Source organism: Mauremys mutica, chromosome 13 (genome assembly GCF_020497125.1).
Source record: "Mauremys mutica isolate MM-2020 ecotype Southern chromosome 13, ASM2049712v1, whole genome shotgun sequence".
In the NCBI taxonomy this organism is placed as follows: Eukaryota; Metazoa; Chordata; order Testudines; family Geoemydidae; genus Mauremys; species Mauremys mutica.
This window is the reverse complement of record NC_059084.1, coordinates 21,235,529-21,256,610: the sequence shown is the minus strand read 5'-3', so window position 1 is coordinate 21,256,610 and position 21,082 is coordinate 21,235,529.

Genomic DNA, 21,082 nt, shown 5'->3' with positions numbered 1-21,082 from the left:
GTTTTTTTACATTACACGTGTTCAGTGAAGCTGAAAATGATATTTTTGATAATGGGCACACAGTGTACGTTTAAGAGGGCTGGATGACAATGTGAGACTTTGTTAAGGAAAAGAGGATGCAACAAATATCTAGAATAGGAATCATTAATGAAGGGAAAGCTTTTTCCTACGGAAGGCCACATCTTACTGCTTCTTGGGTTTCCTCCTCTCTTTGTAAGATGCTTTGGAGGTCAAATCTAAACTTAGGTCTTTCCTGATAAGATGTAATAAAACTTAGGCCATTAAACTCTTACATCCCTGTTCTTAAGAGTGGAGGGGTTTAGCCCCAATGCCCAGGTTAAATTCTGATTTGAGTAACTATTTAAAATGCAGTTTGTTCTGGATATGATCTTCTTTATTTCTCATCCTAAAATACTTTGCAGTGTTGTTGCATGTTTTTAAACAGCTCCCCAAAGGTGGGTGCATTTCATTTCCGTGTATTATTATTTATTATCTGTATTGTGGTATTGCCTAGGACTCCTAGTAATGGGCCAGGTCCTCATGGTGCTGGATGCTCTACAAACACAGAACAAAAAAGATGATCCCTGCTCAAAGAGCTCACAATTGAATGTAGACCCCCCCATTATCTAAAATTCTCCTTTTCCCCAAAGTAGGGTCCGTGACTTAATTTAGACCCACTGTCTTTATGGGGGGTTTATGGGCTACAGAGCTGCCCCTGGGCAGGGCATCTTGCAGGGTGAGAATTTTGTCACAAAGTGAGTCACTTACATGAGAACAATTTTCTCTTATTAGAATGTATTCAGACAAGAAGGTTCTCTGTACCCCATTTTATTTAGATGAATGTGGTTCTAATAGAAATAGTTTGTCGAGTGCCTTGGGGTGCTCTGGGATGAAGATGTTATCACTGTAAATTATTTCTTTTTATTAATTAATCTATTTATTTTGTTAATATAAAGCTACAAAAGGCCATATAAAAAGCAAAATCTAATTGATCGGCTCTGAGAAATGGAGAGTCAGCAGCAACATTAGCCTCATTTGGTTCCCCCACTTCCAAAATAAAAACAAATAACATTTCCAGAAGTGTGTTTCTGTGTGAATAAAAAAAAGTTCAAACCTCTCACTGCAGCTGAATAATTCACAGCAAATAAGTTGCTCTGTGAGTTTAGCTGCTTTTTCTACTTGTGCAGTATACACAAACAGCCCTTTCCTCAAATGGCTTCATTCATTCAAATATACTCACAATTTGATGATGTTGTTTTTGTACTCTATGGACTAATAGTGAACACATCATTGTGAGAATTCAGAGAGACATAATCACCATGAAGATTTTGAAACTGACTAATGTACAGTTCAGTTTTCTGATCCCTTTAAGGAAGATGCACTGTGCAGTGCAGCCAACTCTTGCTGTCTTTTTGCAAGTCTCGTGATATTTGGTGGGTTTTTTCCCCGTGAAGCTCCAGTGTCTGGAATCAAGTGATTACATGAGGATCTCTGCTTTCGTTTTGAAAGAGATGTGTCTGAAGTTGTCATCAGGGGACACTACTCCAAACAGTAGCTGTTTCCTGCCCTGGCTCGTCTCCCCCAACATCTGCACCGCCCCAGTCATGTGGCATTCACACAGTGAAGCAGCTATGGGATTGGGAGAAGGAGGGTGGAAACATATTATGACATTTAGGCTCTTCTCCCCTTTCCCTGAGGGTCAGCTGAATTTAGCTGGTATTTGCCCAAGCTGCACCCCTCTGGTGCCATGCAGTGGAGAGTTTAGATGACCCCATTTCTGTGACGGAGTGAGCAAAACAAGAATGAAACAAAATTAATTTTCCGACTAAACAGCGGTAGATGGTGAAATTAACAGGTGGATGGGGAAGATAGAGAGAATGAAAGAATTTCTTATTAGACAGCAGAATAGCAGTGTCTTGCCTTATTGCTGAATGGCTTTTCATAAGAACAGCGTGTGAACCAAACCACATTCCAGCACCTCCATTTCCTTACTGATGGAGAATTCTTGAGATGGGTTATCCAATATCCACATCCTTCCTGTTATACACATCCTGTCGGCAGTGAAGGAGATTTCTTAATGCACTAGCAAATCTTTGTTGTTCTCCCCGTGCCCTGAAATGTGGATGGTAGAGTTGTAGGTTCAACTTTGTTCAATCACACAGTGAACAAAAATCCAAGACCCTTTCTCCTGTCTCCCCTCCCAATGCACATTGTAACTCCTCTTTACCAGACACACAGGAGGAAGTATTAGAAAATAGATGGTTTACATATCATTAAAGCCTGGGGCCATCACTTCCACAGGCCTCGGGTCATTGTTTCAGAAAGTAAGCTCCCATTCTTGGCTTTCCTGCATAGCATCGTGTGACATCGTGATTAAGTCAATGGCCTGATTCCCCAACCCAACAAACATAGTAGGCCAAATTCTGGCCTCGGTTATATGAGTGTGAATCAGGAGCAGGGGGGACCCCAGAAATGATTCACATGGTGTGCACAACTGAACCACGCTCACTTTAACTTAGCACGGTGCTACTCAGGTTTAACCCAGTTGCCCCTCTGTCATATGGAGGGTCTGCCAGGCCAAATTTCAGTGAGTGGCATTGTGAGCCAGTGCACCAGCTTGCCATACCACCAGGTTTGGGGGCCCTCTCAGAGAGGGCCCTGGGGAAAACTGAATGTAGAGGAGCAGACTCACGCCTGCGTCGCCTCCTGCTGGTCTCTCAGGGAATTAGTTTTTTCCAGACAGGAGCTCCCTCTGCAGGCCAGTGATCCGCCTGTCTTCTGGCCCCCATGTCCCTCCCTGGACCCAGGTGCCCTTTTAGCTGGGGTGCTGCCCCCTGGCAGTACCCCCACCAATCTGGGTCTCCCCTCCCTGGGGAACCCCCAACCCACTATCCCCACTTTGCCTCAGTTTTGGTTACTGCCCAGTCTCCATCTAGTCCCCATTCACTGAGGCAGACTGCAGTATCAGCCACTCATCATAGGCAAAGGGGTTTGGACCTGCTGCCTTTGCCTACCCCTTGGGCTGTCCCTTTGCAACCCCAGTACCCAGTTGGCCTTACCCTAGGCCTGCAGCCTGGGGGGTTTCCAGGCCAGAGCTCCCCAGCTCCTCTTGCCTTCCCCCAGCCCTGCTCCATCTTAAGTAACCAGGTACACTCCCTAGCAGCCAGGCCCTTCTCCCTCTAAAGGCAGAGAGAGACTGTCTGGGCTCCTGGTTTACTGCTTCTTATAGGGGCCAGCTGGGCCTGATTGGCACCTGGCCACAGCTGAGCCTGCTTTCTCCCAATCAGTCCAGGCTTCTTGCCCCAGCCCTCTCCTGGGCTGTTTTAAGCCCCGAAGGGCAGGAGCGGGTAACCACCCCGCTACACTGCCCCTTTCCCTCCCCTCATCCCCACCCTGGGCAGCCCTGTCAATGATATGCATAATGTGCATACAGTTGTGAGTGCCACTGATCAGGAGTCAAACCCATTGATTTCAAAGGAGTCACTCCAGATTTACATTGGTAAATCCCCCACCTCTCTGGTATCTTTAATTTCTATTTCCATTATATCTGTTAGCAGTAGTTCTAAATGCAAGAGAAACACAGAGAGATTAGTAGTAGTAGTGTTTGTACTGTGGTAATGTCTAGGAGCTCCAGTCATGGAGCAGAATCCCATTATGCTAGGTGCTGTACAAATACAGAACAAAAAATGGTTCCTGCCCCCAAGGAGTTTAAATCTCTTTTCTTGTCCTTTTACCTTTCCTATAGTTCTCTTCTCTCTCTCTCTCTCTCCTTCACCATTCCGGTTTATTCTAAGGAAGGGAAAACCTGGATGCTAAACTCTGGATCCAACCCAAGCAAAATACCTCCTCCCCTTTCAGATCTAAATACTTTCAGGTCAGGGGGTTGAAATAAAAATCTGAATCTGAACTTTCCCAAATTTCAGGGTGGGTTCAGGTTTGGTGAGTGGTTTTGTAACCCCTTACAAAGGGATTTGGCCAATAAACTTGAATCATAATCCACTTCTGGACCAAGGATTTCAACCAGGAGTTTAGTATGACCTCATTTCTAGTCTGATTTCCACTGCCCCTGTCATCTTCCTTTTTCTTTTTATTCTTTTTTGCCACTGTCCATCCTTCTCCCTGGTTTGGACACTCCTTTCTCTGATGCAGGGAAGAGGGGATCCTGCAAGGAGTTACTTATGGCTTCAGGACCCTGCACCACTGCCCAACCCTGCTTCTGCGTGGCTTTAATTTGCACCACTGATGCAAGGTCCCTAAGTGACCTTACGTTAGTGAAGAATCAGCTCAACTCTGTCATGCCCCTATTCCACTCACTCCCCTGACACACTGGGGATTGGATGGCCGTGGTCCATGAGGTGGCTATGTTACCTCCAGCAACTTCATGCCAGAAAAAGTATTTTCCTGAGCAGGAGCAATTCCCTGTGAGACATTTCTGGATGGAAACTGACCACATTACTCTGCAGGAGTGTATTGGGAGTAGCAGAGTGAAGAATCTGGCCCATACTCTATAGGTAGGTAGAGAGGGAGGGAGATATATAGATCTGGGATGGTTCCAGCCGTAAGTCCTCTAGATGTCTTAGGAACAGAATGGGCAAAGCCATTTTAACAAATCTAGTGAAATAGTTTGAGGCTATGTGAGCAGTTCTGAGAATGCAGCAGAAAAGCACATGAGCAAAAAAAGGATACCAATAAAAAATAAAATTGCTGATCTTCAATAAGCAGGCTGGGTTTTATTTTTTTTAATGCAATGCTATTTTACCACATATGGCTACACAGGCAGTGTTGGAGACCGAGCTCTGAAAATAGCGCTTTTAATGGCTTTTAATAACACCAGATGTCTGTGTGGTAAGGGGGAGGAGAGGAGTACAATCGAACTGGGAATTGGACCCTGTGGATTAGTTCAATCCCCAAACTGTGCCAAAGCCTTTTCCCTCCACACAGTGCCACCTGTATTATTAACTTCCAGCTAAAAGTGAAGGATGCTACAGGTTTTTCAGATGTCATAATTCCCCAGCCATCTGTTTAATGTGAGGCTAGCATAGTATATAGTGATGCTAATACCACATTGAGTGTAAAGCCATTATACAAATAACATAGCAAAACCACTCTCTGCTTTCTGTTGGTGTTGGTCTTTTTCTTTTAAATAAAACAAGAAAACACTTGTGTTTTGATGTCTCAGGAAAAGATACCACTTAGGCCTGAGAGCCAGAGTCAGACTCTAGTCTCATGATCCCCCGAAGCTCTGGGTAACTACTCACCACCTACTTCCAGTTGAGTGTCCTCTTCCATTCTGTCCATCATCCATCCTATTTCTGGCCCTTTCTTCTACTGGAAATTTGCCCATGTGCAGAGACCCCTCAAAATAGGGCCAGTGTGGGAGTTGAATGGTGATTAGGCTTTGTGCTGGCTTTCTGCACAGTGGTGAATTTCATCCTGTGGATCACCTTGGTGATGGAGTACCATCCCTGGGGCATAATAGTTAAATAGCTGCTGTATCCTCTCACCATTCTTCTAGTTCAGTGGTTCTCAAAGTTTTGTACTGGTGACCCCTTTCACATAGCAAATCTCTGAGTGCAACCCCCCGTTATAAATTAAAAACACTTTTAAAAATATATTTAACATTATTATAAATGCTGGAGGCAAAGCAGGGTTTAGGGTGGAGGCTGACAGCTCAAGACCCCCCATGTAATAATCTCGTGACCCCCTGAAGGATCCCGACCCCCAATTTGAGAACCCTTGCTCTCGTTCTATGTTTTTCCATAGGACTGGGCAAGTGATTCAGGCAGGAATCCAAAACTGGCTGTGCCAAACTTACCTAACTGAACCTGAACTTTAATAGTGAGTAAATAAGGAGCCAATGCACTCATGGCAAAGCATGGGCAGCAGGATATGGCCAGCTGTTGAGAAACAGCTAGTCAGGACAGCCTAATATGGGTACCTTTACAAGGCTGACTGTGAGGAAGCAGCCAGCAGAGATGTGGTTTTACTGGAGTTCATCCCCAGAGCACGTGGGTAAGAAGTGAGCACTTGTCCAAAGCTGACCCAGAAGAACTCACATTCCGGACTCCATCTTAAAGGGCCAGCCGGCCACTGACAGTTGTGTGAGTCACAAGTCAAAATGAATTTGGTGGTTGGGCAATTTTTGTACATTATGAAACCTGTACCTGATAGTTTGACACAATAGCTCATGTATGCCTAAGAAGACAGTGACTATCGGGATGCTGCAGAGCTGTCTGAGGGCCTAAGAATGGCAGTGTCTTGCTACAAGTCATGGCTGAGGTTGATCTATGGAGCTGTGGTGAGGACAGGCAGAACCAGAACTGAAGTGCATTGATAAAAGATTATGTAGACAGGCTGTAAGATGGGTGATGCCTGTCTCCTCTCGGCACTGTCAGCCTCACACCATATTACTTCTCCAAAAGATTAAACTCTAGTAAAGAAGTGTTCCCTTAGAGCACAAAAGACTGCAAGAGGGCACAGATTGGACCAAAGGGATTCAGAATAGGGTATGCTCTTCTCAAGCCACTTATTTGTAGACCTTTGTGAAATGCATCATATGATTTTCCTTTAGGCTGGCGTGGCATGAAGATGAACACACCACAACTTTTTAGATTTGCTTTCCCCCCCCCCCCGCCCTCAGTTTTACTGCAGATGTATGAAAAATCAAATGGCTTTGGTCACCACACGCTTTTTTTTTTTTAAACCAGCAACACTTCTGCACATTTTCAGCTCACCTACTCCACCCTCCCCACCTCCAGCCCCAAGCACAATTTGCAAACAACAGATGACAAAATAGAGAAGATCAGTCCTTAATCGTAATAAACAGAATCTGGATTTGGCCCAGAAATTTAAGAAAGGTAATTGCATTTACTGTAATGGAGTAGAAAGATGCTAGGCCATGATACTAGTAACTTAAGAGATTTGTGGGGGTTTAAATATTTTAACAGAAGCTATTTATAAAAACACGATACACAATTTTAGAAAATTCACTTTTCCTTTTTTTGCTCATGGTAAAATTTCACCAACCTAGTAGAAGGAGTGAGGCCTGAGTGAGGACCACAGCCCAGATTTGTAAAGGTATTTCGGCATTTCAATGCTTAACAGATTTAGGATCCCAAGTCACATTTTCAAAAATGATTTAGGTACTTTTAAGTCTAAATCCTGTTGACTGCCAATGGGATTTTGGTTTCTAAGTGCCTAAATCCTTTTTGAAAATGAGATTTAGGCTCCTAATTCAGTAAGGTGTTGCTAAACTGAGTGCAGCAATGCCTAAATGCCTTTAAAAATCTGGGCCCATATGGCTGTTTTTCATTAACACAGTCTCAAACTTGAGACTGTCTTCTCATACATCCCCAACCTGCAAACATGCCCCACTGCTTTTTTATCCTGTGCTCTTGAGGCAAAAGGATCAGGTACACAGGGACTTATCACAACTGAGTGGAGAGGAATTACACTTTGTCCTATTTGCATGCACATGTAGCCTTTATCATCACTTGTGTTGCAATGCGTCATTACCACTTTCTGAGCACTACCAAGGACTAGCAGGATCAAGATCTGAGTAAGGACTGAAAACTGATTCTCCATTGCTCTACACCTAAAGTAGTCAGCCACGCCAGTGCAAAATGCTGTAAAAATGCTGCCGAATCAGAACAGTGCCATTTTACATTGCTATGCACTCACTTTGTAGTAGTGTGAATGATTACACAAGTTGTAGTGACCATGGAGAACTAGATCTGGGGTATTGACTTTGCACAGACCATGGGATCAGGCCCTCAGTGTTTCTTTTAGAAATGTTCACAAAGTCTTCTGACAAAATTAAAACAAAGCAATTCCATCACTCAGTGAGAGGAGAGAAAAAAGCTCAACGTTTTGGAAGTTCAGTTCTACAAGCATTTGAGGGAGGGATTCATGATGTTAGCTTTAAGGGAGCACTGGACCCAATATTACTTGCATTCATTGTTAGGCTAAAGATTGATGCATATCATCTGTTGCAAACCTCAAAGCACTTTTAAGAAATTACAAACTCTATACATAGGGATCACTTCTCATTACCTGTCACCAAAATGGTGCCACCTCTGCGCTGGAATGTGGCAGCCATTAAAATGGAAGTGGCAGCTATTTGCTGGCTGGGAATGTTTTCAAGGGAACTTTTTTTTTTTTCATTTGAAAAATCCAATTTTCTGAAACCAAAATTGTTTGTGGGTTGGTTTTGAAACATATCCCATTTCAAAAAAAAAAAGTGAAAAAAGGTTTCAAAATTGCAGTTTAGTTTTTGGGAAGTTGAAGTTACTTTTTGTTTGGAATTTTAAATTGTTATAGTAAAAGTGTACCAAAAAAAGTTGAAATCAAATTGAAACGTTTCAAAATCGTGGAAGTGAAAATATTTAGATTGATCAATTTTTTTTTTTTTTTTTTTTTGTATTTTTAGTTTGTGAAAACGTTAGAGATTGGGACTTTTTGTCTCAAGTTGGGATGGGACAAATTTCTGAAATCTTGAAAATTCTCAAAGGATGGAAAACCTTTCCCACCCTGCTATATTGGCAGCTGACTACTATGCTCCTGTTTTGCTGCAGCAGCTTCAAAAGTAACATGCTGTGGTTCTGTCAAAGTATGTCTTCCAGCAAATTAAAAGTCCTCCCAGCATGTACAACTGTCCACTAGCATGTTGGTGACGATGGGAATGTGGTGAAGGGTGAGTATTCTGAAGTAACTCTTGTGGTTTATAATCTTTGGGAACGTTGGGGGTGGGGGACGGGCAAAATTTTCTTCTTATCCCCATTTCCACATTTGAATTTGCTCTTCTGCAAACATTTTTGTCACAGGTTTTTTAATAGGAAATGGTTTTGTCACTCTGTCTATCAAGACATGCGACATGACTGTGCTGAAATGCAGTGCAATGTGGTTTTGAATGATCTGTATCTTCCAGGATGCCACCAGCACATCTCCATTCTCGTCGCCTATGATAAAGGCTCTATACTCAAATGGAAACCAGACCCACAACCATTTCCTTTGAGACGTTCTCTTTGTGTTTGTTTTTTAACATGGTTCCTTGGAGAAGGCTGCACTGGTCATCCTGTTTTTGTCTGTGATCTTCCCTTTAATAGTTTTTTAAAGCAAATAACTCAGAGCTTTATTTCAGATTGTCCAACCACCTTTTCTTTAAGACATTTTCCTTTTTTGTTCCCTAGACAATGAGGGTCAGATTTTCAGAATTTCTCCACTCCCACTTGGGCAAACAAGTGGTCAGATAATACAAAGAGCCCAAAACATTGGGTGCTGAGCAGCTGTGAACATCTGGCCCTTATTTGGCTCTCTAAATGGGAGCTGATCTTCTTTGAAAATCTGGCCCCAATTGTGGGTGCTGAGCACTTGTGAATCTGGCATTCAGCTCTATGGAAAATTTGATCCCATGCATATAATTCACTCTGAGGCATAGGAATACACAACCAGTTTCAGATTTGATTCCTCTTAAGTGACTTTAATCTGGGAGAGAGGGAAGCTTTGATCCTTTATGTTGGGGGTGTCAAACTTTTTAAAGTATGTAGTGGTGCACCTTAGAAATAAATATAGTAATGATGGCGATAATTAATAGTTATGTTACAATTGACATACATTTTACGTCCAGAGTTGAACCAAAGCTCAGTCTTTCCGAGGACTGAAACCATTCAGTCAGCTGGAAAACAAAATTGTGGGCCTTTGAGAGGTTTCCCTCGTGGTGTTTCTGACTGATCCAAAAGCAGGAAGTTCTCATGAGTTATTCAATCTGGTTTCTCAACCAAAGAGGTCTGAACTTCTGGTTCAGAGAAGCAACTGCATTGCAAGCACTGATCCCAAATGAAATAAGCGTGCAAATCCTTTGTGGCTGGCTTGCTATCCCATTGCTATTGTAGCTTGCACAGAGTTCAGGCATCAGGCTACAGAACTGCTAAGATCTGTCTGCCTCTCACAAGGTTTGGTCCAGCACACATTGCTGAAGTAAGCAAAGATGATACCCAAAATTGCTCACCTTAAAAGACCCAGAATCAAAACTTCTCATAAAGCGCCAATAATAGATGTTTTTAAGGTTCCTGAAGTGCAAATATATACAAAACTGGGAGTCAGGAATTCTTGAACTCTAATCCTCTGAAGCTTTGGCCAAGTCACTTAATTTCCATCTCTACTTCCCAGTCTGTAAAATGGGGATGATGCTTCACGCCTACTTTGCCAGGGATATTATGGGGGATAATATTTTTAAAGCACTTTAAAGAGGGGGGAAAGTTATTTAATCAATGTACACCATAGAGTCCTCTGTTAGGAAGTGTCCTCTGCTCAAAACAGAATGTGCCACCAATCCAGCAACCTGATTGGCTGAATGCCTGTAGTCTGAGCCAATCATCTGAGTGGTTGAACAAAGCCTTAGAACACTGTAATAAGAGATGAAAGAAAGCAGTAGCTTGTCAGGTTGTTTCATTTCTCAGTGCCATGGAATCGGTTCAATGCATGTGCCTTTGTTCTCCCCTCACCCCTCCAGAAATGAAGAGACAATCAAAGCCCAGACATATTTAGAACTAGGAAGGAACTCCCCTCTTTCTTCCCTCCTGCCCCCTCCTCTTTGTGACTGTGGGGCTGAAGGGGTGTCAACAGCGATAAGCAAGAGGGAGAAAGATGCCTGGCACTCAGAGTTCAGGCTGGGACAGTTTGATCTCTCCCAGAGCACTCTTGGTGCTTGAAGATCACTGCTTTTGACACGTTTCTCCAGCTGCTGAATTAGAGGATTTACTTGGGTGAAATTTAGGCCCGAGGGGGACATGAAAATCATATTCATAATTTGAAGTGACATGTGATTCGGGATTAGAAAGCCGGCTGGCAGAGAAAAGAGCTGAGGTTATCCTTTTGGGCTGTGCTAATGCAGAAAACTGCCTTTTTAATCCTGTTTTAAAAAGGCCTAGAAGGTTTCCAGCTGGGGCAGTTGGAATATAAAGAGGAGGTGAAGATGAGGAATCTTTTTTTTTTTAAACTTTAAATCATTTTGCTTACCTGATCTTTTACCTGTCACTGAAGCGCTGTTACTTTTGACGTTTGGCACAGCAAAGCTGAACAACAGCTTAAGATAGGAAATGAAGAATACAGTATCCAATTGAAGGGTGAATTCAGGGAGGAAGGATGTAAATACCCATATTAGAATTAAGTCAGGACATCACGGTTAATATCTTCATCCTTGCAAAATGTGCCATCAGATCTTCAGTGGCCACATGTGGTTCGGATCTTGTTTTTCAATGTCCTCCAAAAGATGGCCACTTTTAATACTCATTTCCTTATGGAAAAAAGTCCTGTAGAATTTAATAGGAACTAAAGGCCTAAACCAAAGCTCTTTGTAGTCAACTGGAGTTTTTCTATTTACTTCAGTGGGTTTTGGGTCAGGTTCTACACCAATAAGGTTCTATATTACTCTAAAAAAAGCCTATATATAGAATTTAATAGTCATTCTGTTAAGTTTTTTTAAATCATCCTACATCATTCTATCGAATGATCCTACATTCGATAGAATGATGTCGTCTTCTCTTAAATATTTATCCCTTCACTTGCATAACTAAAATAAGTTTTACTGTTTTTAACTCTTGATTGCTCTGCCAAGTCAACAGCCAAGAGACAGTGAGCTGGATTCTATTCGTGTGCATCAGCAACAGAATTGTTCACTAAGTTCCAATCATTTAGACTTGTTCGAACCTGTTTATAGCAACGGATCTGAATGGGAGTATCACAGGGGTTACAGAGGTCTAGCTAAGGGCTTAATTTTGCCTGTAGAACATTAATTGATGGTGATGATACATGAGAAGGAAAGAATTTTAGCTTGACACTCTAATCCTAAATCTGAGTTTATGCGGCTAGCAGTTAGGGGAAAAACAAAACAAAGAAAAACAACAAACAAAAACCCAACTACTAGTTGTAAACGGAGCACATTTGATATAGAACCATTAAGATACAATTAACATGAGAACCAACAATGCCATTTTTACAGAGTCACTTTTCAGAGTAGAACTGAACTTTAAGTGTGACGGGTTTGGCTCAGGTCCAGTGAACTACATAATCCTCCTGAGAGTTGTATTAGAATTCCTGGGTACGCTAAGAGAGTACATAATGCATATTATATGTAATCAGGAAAGCAACTTCTCCCTTGAGTTCTTAGTAGAGCTTCCTACTGAACAGCTTTACTGCTTAATTCTTTTGTTTCCAACTTCAGCATATCATAACATGAGCATATTTTTCCATTCACTCCCTGAAGTGCTGCCTCCAGAAAACACATCTTCCTGGGAATGATGGAAAAGACTTTAGAGCACCATCTATTCCCGTGCTGGAGAAGAATACAGTCTTCCAGAACACAGAGGACACATCAGTTATTAAAGAAGTATTATTGTAGGTACTTAGCCAAAATGTATATTTGGGAATGACGCTGTGGTGGCAGTTAGTTCAAGAACTACCACCTTCCAATTAGACGTCTAACTGATTGTCTGTGTATGTGATTACCACAACTGCATGCACAATCACAGTAATTACACAGGCAAATAAAACATGCAATTACACATGTACAGTTCTGAATAAATGACTTGTGCAAGGCCACAAATAAAATCCATGCCAAAAATGGGGTTAGAACTCAGGAGTTCCTAGCTACCATTCCAATTCCCTACTACACCACACTGTCCCTTTCTGAATGTTGTGTAGTATTTTCCACCTCCTCATTCTCAATCTTGGAATAAAATAGACTGAATCATATCCCATAAACCTTTCCCTTGGACTTGTACACCTATGTCTGAATTTCCCAACCAATCCTAAAATCCAAAACAAAATGAATCCAACTTAAATAAAACATAATAAAAACGAAGATGAAGCCAACCTATCTGGGTATCGTTTTATGGATCAACACAGGAAGGATGCTATAAATCAAGTGCATTTCCTGTGAAATCCAAAACCAACTGAGCTCATCTTTATTCATAAAAAAAATTCCTACTTATATTTAAAGGATGTGTGTAACCCACAGCAGTTCTGTGGGATACCAACTGCACTATTTCTTAATGGCTGTTTATTCACTGTATGTGCAGTAATTCTACCTTTTATCCAACAGCTTTAAAAATGACATAGGTAAATTAAATGAATCTGGGTGATGTAAGAAATGTTCCAGTATTAACTAAAAATTCAAAATGAACTTAAATCAGAACCGTTCTGAGAATAAAAGAAAAGGAAAAAAAGTCAGGTCAAATTTAGCACAAACTTTAGACATTGTTAAAAATAAGGTTTCATGATAATGCCTAAAATTATGAGCAATGTGTCTGAGTTTTTTAAATTCCACTGGAAACAGTTGTTTAAAAATATTCTCAGGTCATGTTTGCAATCCACACTAATGCAAGAGAATGAGAAAATGAAATTGACTAGAAATGGAATATAAGCAAGAGCAAAAGTGACTCTGACTGTGAACTATTTTAATTGTCCAAGTTGAGTAAATTAAAATAAAATAGCAATGCCAGTGGAAAAAATGAATTGCATTTAAAATGTTTCAAGTTTTATAATCTAAGGTGGAAAAATTTTCTTAAAATATGTAGTTTTTAATCTGACTGTGTCCCTTTAATGTACATGGCTGCTTTTATAAATTTCATAAAAATCTGCACTTCTAGTTTTTATTCAGGATTAGATGAAAAAAATACCATAGCAAAAGATCAAGTGAAGAAGTACTGAAAATCGTGCAAGACACCCACATCTTGTGAAATGACTAGCCTGATTTTCAGACATAGATATCTGAAAACATCTCTGAAATATTGCAGACTTTGAACTTCTGCATTTTACAATATTGGTCCCTCGTTAGTATAAAGAAATGAAAACTGAATTATACAACAACAAGCAAGAATATGGAGGGGCAAATAATTCAGAATTTCTGATTTAAATGCTAAAAAGCTGAAATATCTCTGAGAAGGGAATTCTGTCAATGCAAAATAAGTCACCAATCCTGCAAATGCAAAACATGCTTAATTTTAAGCACAAGTAGCCCGACTGACTTAAGCAGGATAAACATAAGCAGGATTGAGGACTAAAGTAACAAAAATGTATTGCGAATCTGCATACATGAGCCCCCAAATTCCTTCTGCTGCTTGCCTCCATTTGTCTAGAAAAGATGGACTAGATTCTCAGCTGAGTAAATCAGCATAGCCCAGGGATCAATGCTGATTCATTCCAGGTGAGAATCTGGCCCGATATCTTAATTAATTTTATATTTAATCTGTCAAAAGTTAATTACCCCCATAAAGCCAAAACACATGGTCTGATCCTGGGAAAAGAGATGGTGAGAGTGCATACATTTCTATCTGTAGGTCAAGTATATGTTTCTGTTTCCATCTGTACCCCATTCAGAACCACAGTGTTTTATACTCAGCCTTATCTGGAAAAACTCACTGTAGTGGGAGAAATCGGGGGCTGGAGGGGGAAGGAAGTAAAATCGAGTGGAAAGGGATATCCAAAGGGGTAGAAGAGAGACATCTGTTCATCACTACTGCTAAATCCAGGTTTTATACTGTGTAGTAGTGTTCAAGTTGCTGAGTCAGATAAATTGTGTTTCACAGCTGTTGTTTTTTAACAAGGTTACATATTTGCTGTGTGTTTTGTAAAATGTATTGCACAGATATCTAAAAATATAGCAATAGATAGTATACTTGTACATACATATTTAAATTCAAGTTAATTAACAGGGACTATGAGCTCATTAGATTTTAAAAAACAAGTAGGATCAATCATGCTCAAAACTCGGATGGAGATTTTCAGGGAAAATCTACTTGCCATTTCCTTCAGATCTCCCCACACCTAGGATCAAAGTATGCCAGGGCATAAGGAGGCATGGTTCAAGTGTAAATCCCTGGCTGACCCTTTGCAGACTGGTACAAACCAGTGTAATTTTAGAGCAGTCCTGAGGTTGCGCTAACCTATACCAGGAACAACCATGGTGGAGAACGAGCCACAGAACTGGAAAGCTGCAGATAGCTCTCTTGTGCACAGTGTTTATTGCACACAGTTCAGGACTGAACTATTGGGTAGAAGGACCTTATTCTTTTCTCACTTGCATTTGAAGTCAGTGAAGTGACACTAATTGACACCCACTGAGGATCTGAGCCTAGGTATCCAGAAGTGAAATACTATGACATTCTTTAATGTTTGATTGCAAAACAAGTTGATATTCACTGCTACCTCCTGAAGGTGGAATACCCAGACTCTATTGAGAAAGAGGGTAGAGGGGTTTAAGGACATGAAAATTAGCTTAATTTAGCCCATACATACTGCTTTTCTTTCACAGATCTCACTAGTGGTACAAAGCCATCTTGTGGGAGGCCAGAATCTGGCCCACAGTTTCTCTAGTACAACTCCCCACTCAGGACTGTATCTTAAGAAACACAATCTAGCCCATAAGGTGACTAACAATTCCACATATAAGATGGTTCCACACCTCTACTGGGTTTTGCAAGGGAAAGCATCCCAGTAGGAATTTTGCTGAGCTTTTCCCAACTGGGGTCACTCTCATTCATGGTAATCATCCCAGGGATATGAAGTCACACTAGAACAGAGATTTTTCCCCATCCAGTTGCAAGCTTGGCTCCAAGTCTGTTGAGCTGGTTATGCTTTTTTAACAGCTTCAGCTGAAAAACTTGTTCTACTGGGCTAAGCCACTTTGTTTTCCTCCGCTCCCTAATCTCCAGACTGCCTCTCTTCCACATCTTGTCGCGCTTGTTGTTTGCTTAAGGCCTGAGGCAGACATAATTACAAAATGTAGGTAGAATTCTGAAATGACCCCAAAGGTCTTTTTACTCAAACAGAAATCATTTGTCATAATGAGCCTACTGGTAACCTTCTGACCCTTGGAGCTCAATTAATTTCACACAGGAAAAGTGTTCAGAGCCTCTGACCCCTCCTGCTGGAGATATTCCCATTAGATAGGGAAAAGTCTCCCAGTGCAGCTGGCTGATGTGGGAAACTGGGCTTAGAAACCTATAGAGGGACCCTGAACACAGACAGGATGTTGTTTTCAAAGGCAGCTGGTAAATATATATAAAAATGGCAAAATCCAAGGGATGCTTGTATTATTTTCTTGTCCCTTAAATCTTCCTAAAACCAATAGAGAAGAGACCAAGTAGGTGGAAAGAAAGGGCCTGATTCTCCACTCAGTTATGCCAGTTTTATGTCAGCATAAGAGGGAACTCAACTGAAATCAATGGAGTTCCACCACTTTAAATCCCATATAATGGCCTAGGCAATCAGGCTGAGGGAGTGGAGAAACTCTATATTCTATTAAAGCCCTGAAGCTAGGAGGAAAGGTGTCATGTGGTAATGGTCTGTATGTGGAAAAATAATATAGAGAACTTTGGGACCAAAGCCTTAGCTAGTCAATATTGAAGGAACTTCTGTTGCTTTACTGGATCTTTGAACCTTTGTTCTTTCTCAGTTGTTAAGGAGTCCTGTGGTTGGTATAGAGCAGGGGTTCTCAAACTGGGGGTTGTGATCCTTAGGGGGTCGCAAGGTTATTATTACATGGGGGGTCATGAACTGTCAGCCTCCACCCCAAACCCTGCTTTGCCTCCAGCATTTATAATAGTGTTAAATGTATAAAAAGGTGCTTTAAATTTATAAGGGGGGGTTGCACTCAAAGGCTTGCTATGTGAAAGGGGTTACCAGTACAAAGGTTTGAGAACCATTGGTTTAGAGCCCTGCAGTAGACCCAGGATCCCATGGGTCCCCCAGGACTTGCTGCCATAATAGCAGGAGCAGTTAAAGTTTCTCTTTGTTGCAGGTGGGATTTGGTGGACCAAAAAAAAAAAAAAACCCAACAACATATGACTGTGGTAATTTGCAGGAAAATACTAAATCTCTCGTCAGTTTGTCATAAATAGTATGTCAGCAATGTAAAGCATTTTTTTCTTTTTTAAAATAAAGGTTTTAATACTTAAAATTAAGCAAGGGATAGAAAGAGATTTGATGTCTGTTATAACAGGAATTAATTTTTTTTACATAGTTTATGCAAGATTTGTTTTATTCTTTTAGTGGTAAAGATTGTGTTTGAAATTCCATTTATATATCCAATATATTAACTGAGCATTTTTTTTGCTTGTTACATGGAGGAACCTGTCTCTCTTGCAGGGTTTTTGTGGGTGGGAGCTGGACAAAAATGCAAGAAACAATGAGGGTGGGAATGGGTATTGCGGGACAGGACGGGAGTGGAATTAAAAAACCAGTCCCGCACACGGCTCTTGATTGGTTGATTGCTTTGCCTAACGTATGATTAAAGGGGCTAATGTATCTTTAATGTGCATGCTTTGGGGTTTATTGTGTATTTGTTTTTTTATTGTCTTCCTCCTCAAACCCTTGAAATGAATGTCTGTACAGTGTAATGAAATCAAACAAAACACATTTATCAGCCACATAAAATAGAGAGGGGGCTGCAGATCAGGGGGTGTGCCCAGCTGTATATGCACAAATATATACCAGCTAGAACAACAACAATCTAGCCCAATTTAAATGTATGTGTGATCCAGCCAGCCTATTGAATTCAGATGAAAATCACTGTCAAGTAGATAATTCAGGGAATAGTCATATTGGACAATACATGGCAGTGATTTTTTGTAACAAATCATTTAACTTGTCCATGTATTTGCAGGAATGCATGAGGTGGGATTGGATAATCCAAGAGTGCCTTTCCAGTAGTAATAATAATGTTGATTTACATAAAACCTTTCATCCAAGCACCTTAATGACTATAAATCTGAAAGCTCACAGGTGATAGCCCCGTATTGAATTAGGAAGTCGTGGGATACATTGTAATTATTCTAGGCTGTCGATTAATCACAGTTAACTCACATGATTAACTAAAAAAATATAATTGTGATTAAAAAAATTAATCGCAATTAATCTCACTGTTAAACAACATACCAATTGAACTTTAATAAATATTTTGGATGTTTTTTTACATTTTCAAATATATTTCTATTACAACACAGAATTCAAAGGATACAGTGCTAACTTTTTATTATTATTGATTACAAATATTTGCACTGTAAAAATGATAAACAAAAGAAATAGTACTTTTCAATTCACCTCATACAAGTACTGTAGTGCAATCTCTTTGTTGTGAAAGTGTAACTTATAACTTACAAATGTAGATTTATTTATTTATTTTTGGTTACATAACTGCATTCAAAAACAAAACAATGTAAAACTTTAGAGCGTACAAGCCACTAAGTCCTACTTCAGCCAATCGCACAGACAAATAAGTTTGGTTACAATGTTCAGGAAATAATGTTGCCCGCTTCTTATTTACAATGTCACCTGAGTGAGAACAGGCATTCACATGGCACATTTGTAGCTGGCATTGCAAGGTATTTACGTGACAGATATATAAACATTCATATGCTCCTTCATGCTTTGGCCACCATTCCAGAGAACATGCTTCCATGCTGATGATGCTCATTAAAAAAAATAATGCATTATTTAAATTTGTGACTGAATTTGTTGGGGGAGAATTGTATGTCTCCTGTTCTGTTTTTCCCACATTCTGCCATATATTTCATGTTATAGCAGTCTCGGATGATGACCCAGCACATGTTCGTTTTAAGAATACTTTCACAGAAGATTTGACAAAACACAAAGAAGGTACCAGTGTGAGATTTCTAAACATAGCTACAGCACTCGACTCAAGGTTTAAGAATCTGAAGTGCCATCCAAAATCTGAGAGGGATGAGGTGTGGAGCATGCTTTCAGAAGTCTTAAAAGAGCAACACTCCAATGAGGAAACTACAGAACCCGAACCACCAAAAGAGAAAATCAGCTTTCAGATGGTGTCATCTGACTCAGATTATGAAAATGAACATGCGCTGGTCCACACTGCTTTGGATCGTTATCGAGCAGATCCCATCATCAGCATGGATGCTGTCCTTTGGAATGGTGGTTGAAGCATGAAGGGACATATGAATCTTTAGTGCATCTGGCACATAAATATCTTGCAATGCTGGCTACAACAGTGCCATGTGAATGCATGTTCTCACTTGCAGGTGACATTGTAAATAATAAGCAGGCAACATTATTTCCTGAAAATTGTAACCAAACTTATTTGTGTGAGCGATTGGCTGAAATAGGACTTAGTGGACTTGTAAGCTCTAAAGTTTTACATTGTTTTATTTTTAATGCAGTTTTTTTTGTACATAATTCTACATTTGTAAGTTCAACATCCATTATAAAGAGATGGCACTACAGTACTTATATGAGGTGAATTGAAAAATACTATTTCTTTTGTTTTTTACAGTGCAAATCTTTGTAATCAAAAATAAATATAAAGTGAGCACTGTACGCTTTGTATTCTGTTATAATTGAAATCAATATATTTGAAAATTTAGAAAACATCAAAAAATATTTAAATAAATGCTATTCTATTATTAACAGTGCACTTAATCATGATTCATTATTTTAATTGCGTGATTAATTGTGATTAATTTTTAATAGCTTGATACCCCTAATTTATTCAGCATTTTCATGCTACAATATTATAAATGGAGTTTCACTATGAGCAAGTCCCAGACAATGCAAGCTCAAAGCCAGTGCAAAGCAGCCAAAAAGCCATTTCACAGAAAATCCTCAGGGGGAACAAAACTGGCATTGCTGGTTCTTCACCACCTCCCCACTTTGGCAGATGGGCAGAAGGGGGGTGAGGCAGAGCACACAACAATCCAGCAGATCCTCAGCCACTGCAATTGCTGATTGCAGATGTGATAACTTTTCTTGTGCTCTTGAAGATGCTCTAAGTTACACCAGGAGCTGTTTAGGCCCCAGACCTACGTAACAGACCCAGAGTCAGGGGAACAGAATTGTCTCTGGTTTAACATGCACCTATTTTTAATTGATAAAAAAACTTGACTGGTTATTTCATCAATTAAAAACTGACACTTGACTTATTCAAAATCTGACAGCGTTCAGAACCTCCTATTCCCCACAACTGTCATCGGAAGTGCTTTCACTCCTAAAGAACATGGAAGATGAAAATAATATACATCACATGTGTATATATAATATGATTACTGATCGCTTATGACATTAATCTTTACTCATAAAGACAGAAGAGATAATTCACTCAGAAGTTATCCCTCTGCTCAGTCATGAATGCAAATGTCATACTCATAATGGAGATATTGTCTAATGAAATATCGTGAGTTACTGTGTCTCCTTGGCCCTGTGTAGATTTCATTTCTTTCTGGTTCACAGTGTGGCTGAGTGTATTTGTAAGCAGGTGCCATCAGCACTGTGACAAAGAAGCAAAGGAGAAAATCACTATTGCATTGAAGGTCTAATTTGCAAAATATGTTGTGCCAGGTGTACCTGGCATCCATAATTAAAGGCATCCAAAGCCATGTCTAAAACAAATCCTGTTGAGGACTCATCCCTTAAGAGCCAAATTATGAGGTGTGACCTAAAGGGATGGGGAGTCTATGGATGAATATGGCCTGGTCTATATTGGAGAAAAATCACAGTAGTGTAATTAGATCAATGTAAAATTGATTGAGTTGCATCTGTGCCAACCCAACACATTTAAATCTCTCGTTTAAATAGGTTTAGCTTCATTTGGTAAATTAATATAGGAAAGCTAAAAGCTGGTGTACTTTACAATTTCTTCTGGCCTCTTTAGCACGTATATCGCACCAATTTATAAATGCCTTTATAGCTATACTCACTTACCACCATGCAACCTACAACCCTTATGCATTCCTTCTAAATCTGGCCCACCAAGTCTAAAGGACTCCAGTTTGATGTAACTCGCATACAGAAAGAAAGTTCTGGAGGAAAAGTAATTAACATGAAGGTTTAAGTAGACCATACTTTAACTTGCTCTCTTTATTGCTTATTCTGGCTTCCCTATGTGTAAATTACATCACTTTACCCTCCCTCAGACTAATACACTATCTTCACTAGGCGTGACCTCCTCTCACTTACCCCAGTGTAATTCTGCTGCTTTCGGCAGTTATACCTGTTTTAGCCATCATCAAATCACTATGCAAAATATATCAGTACTGGATGTCTAGTTTTCTGACTA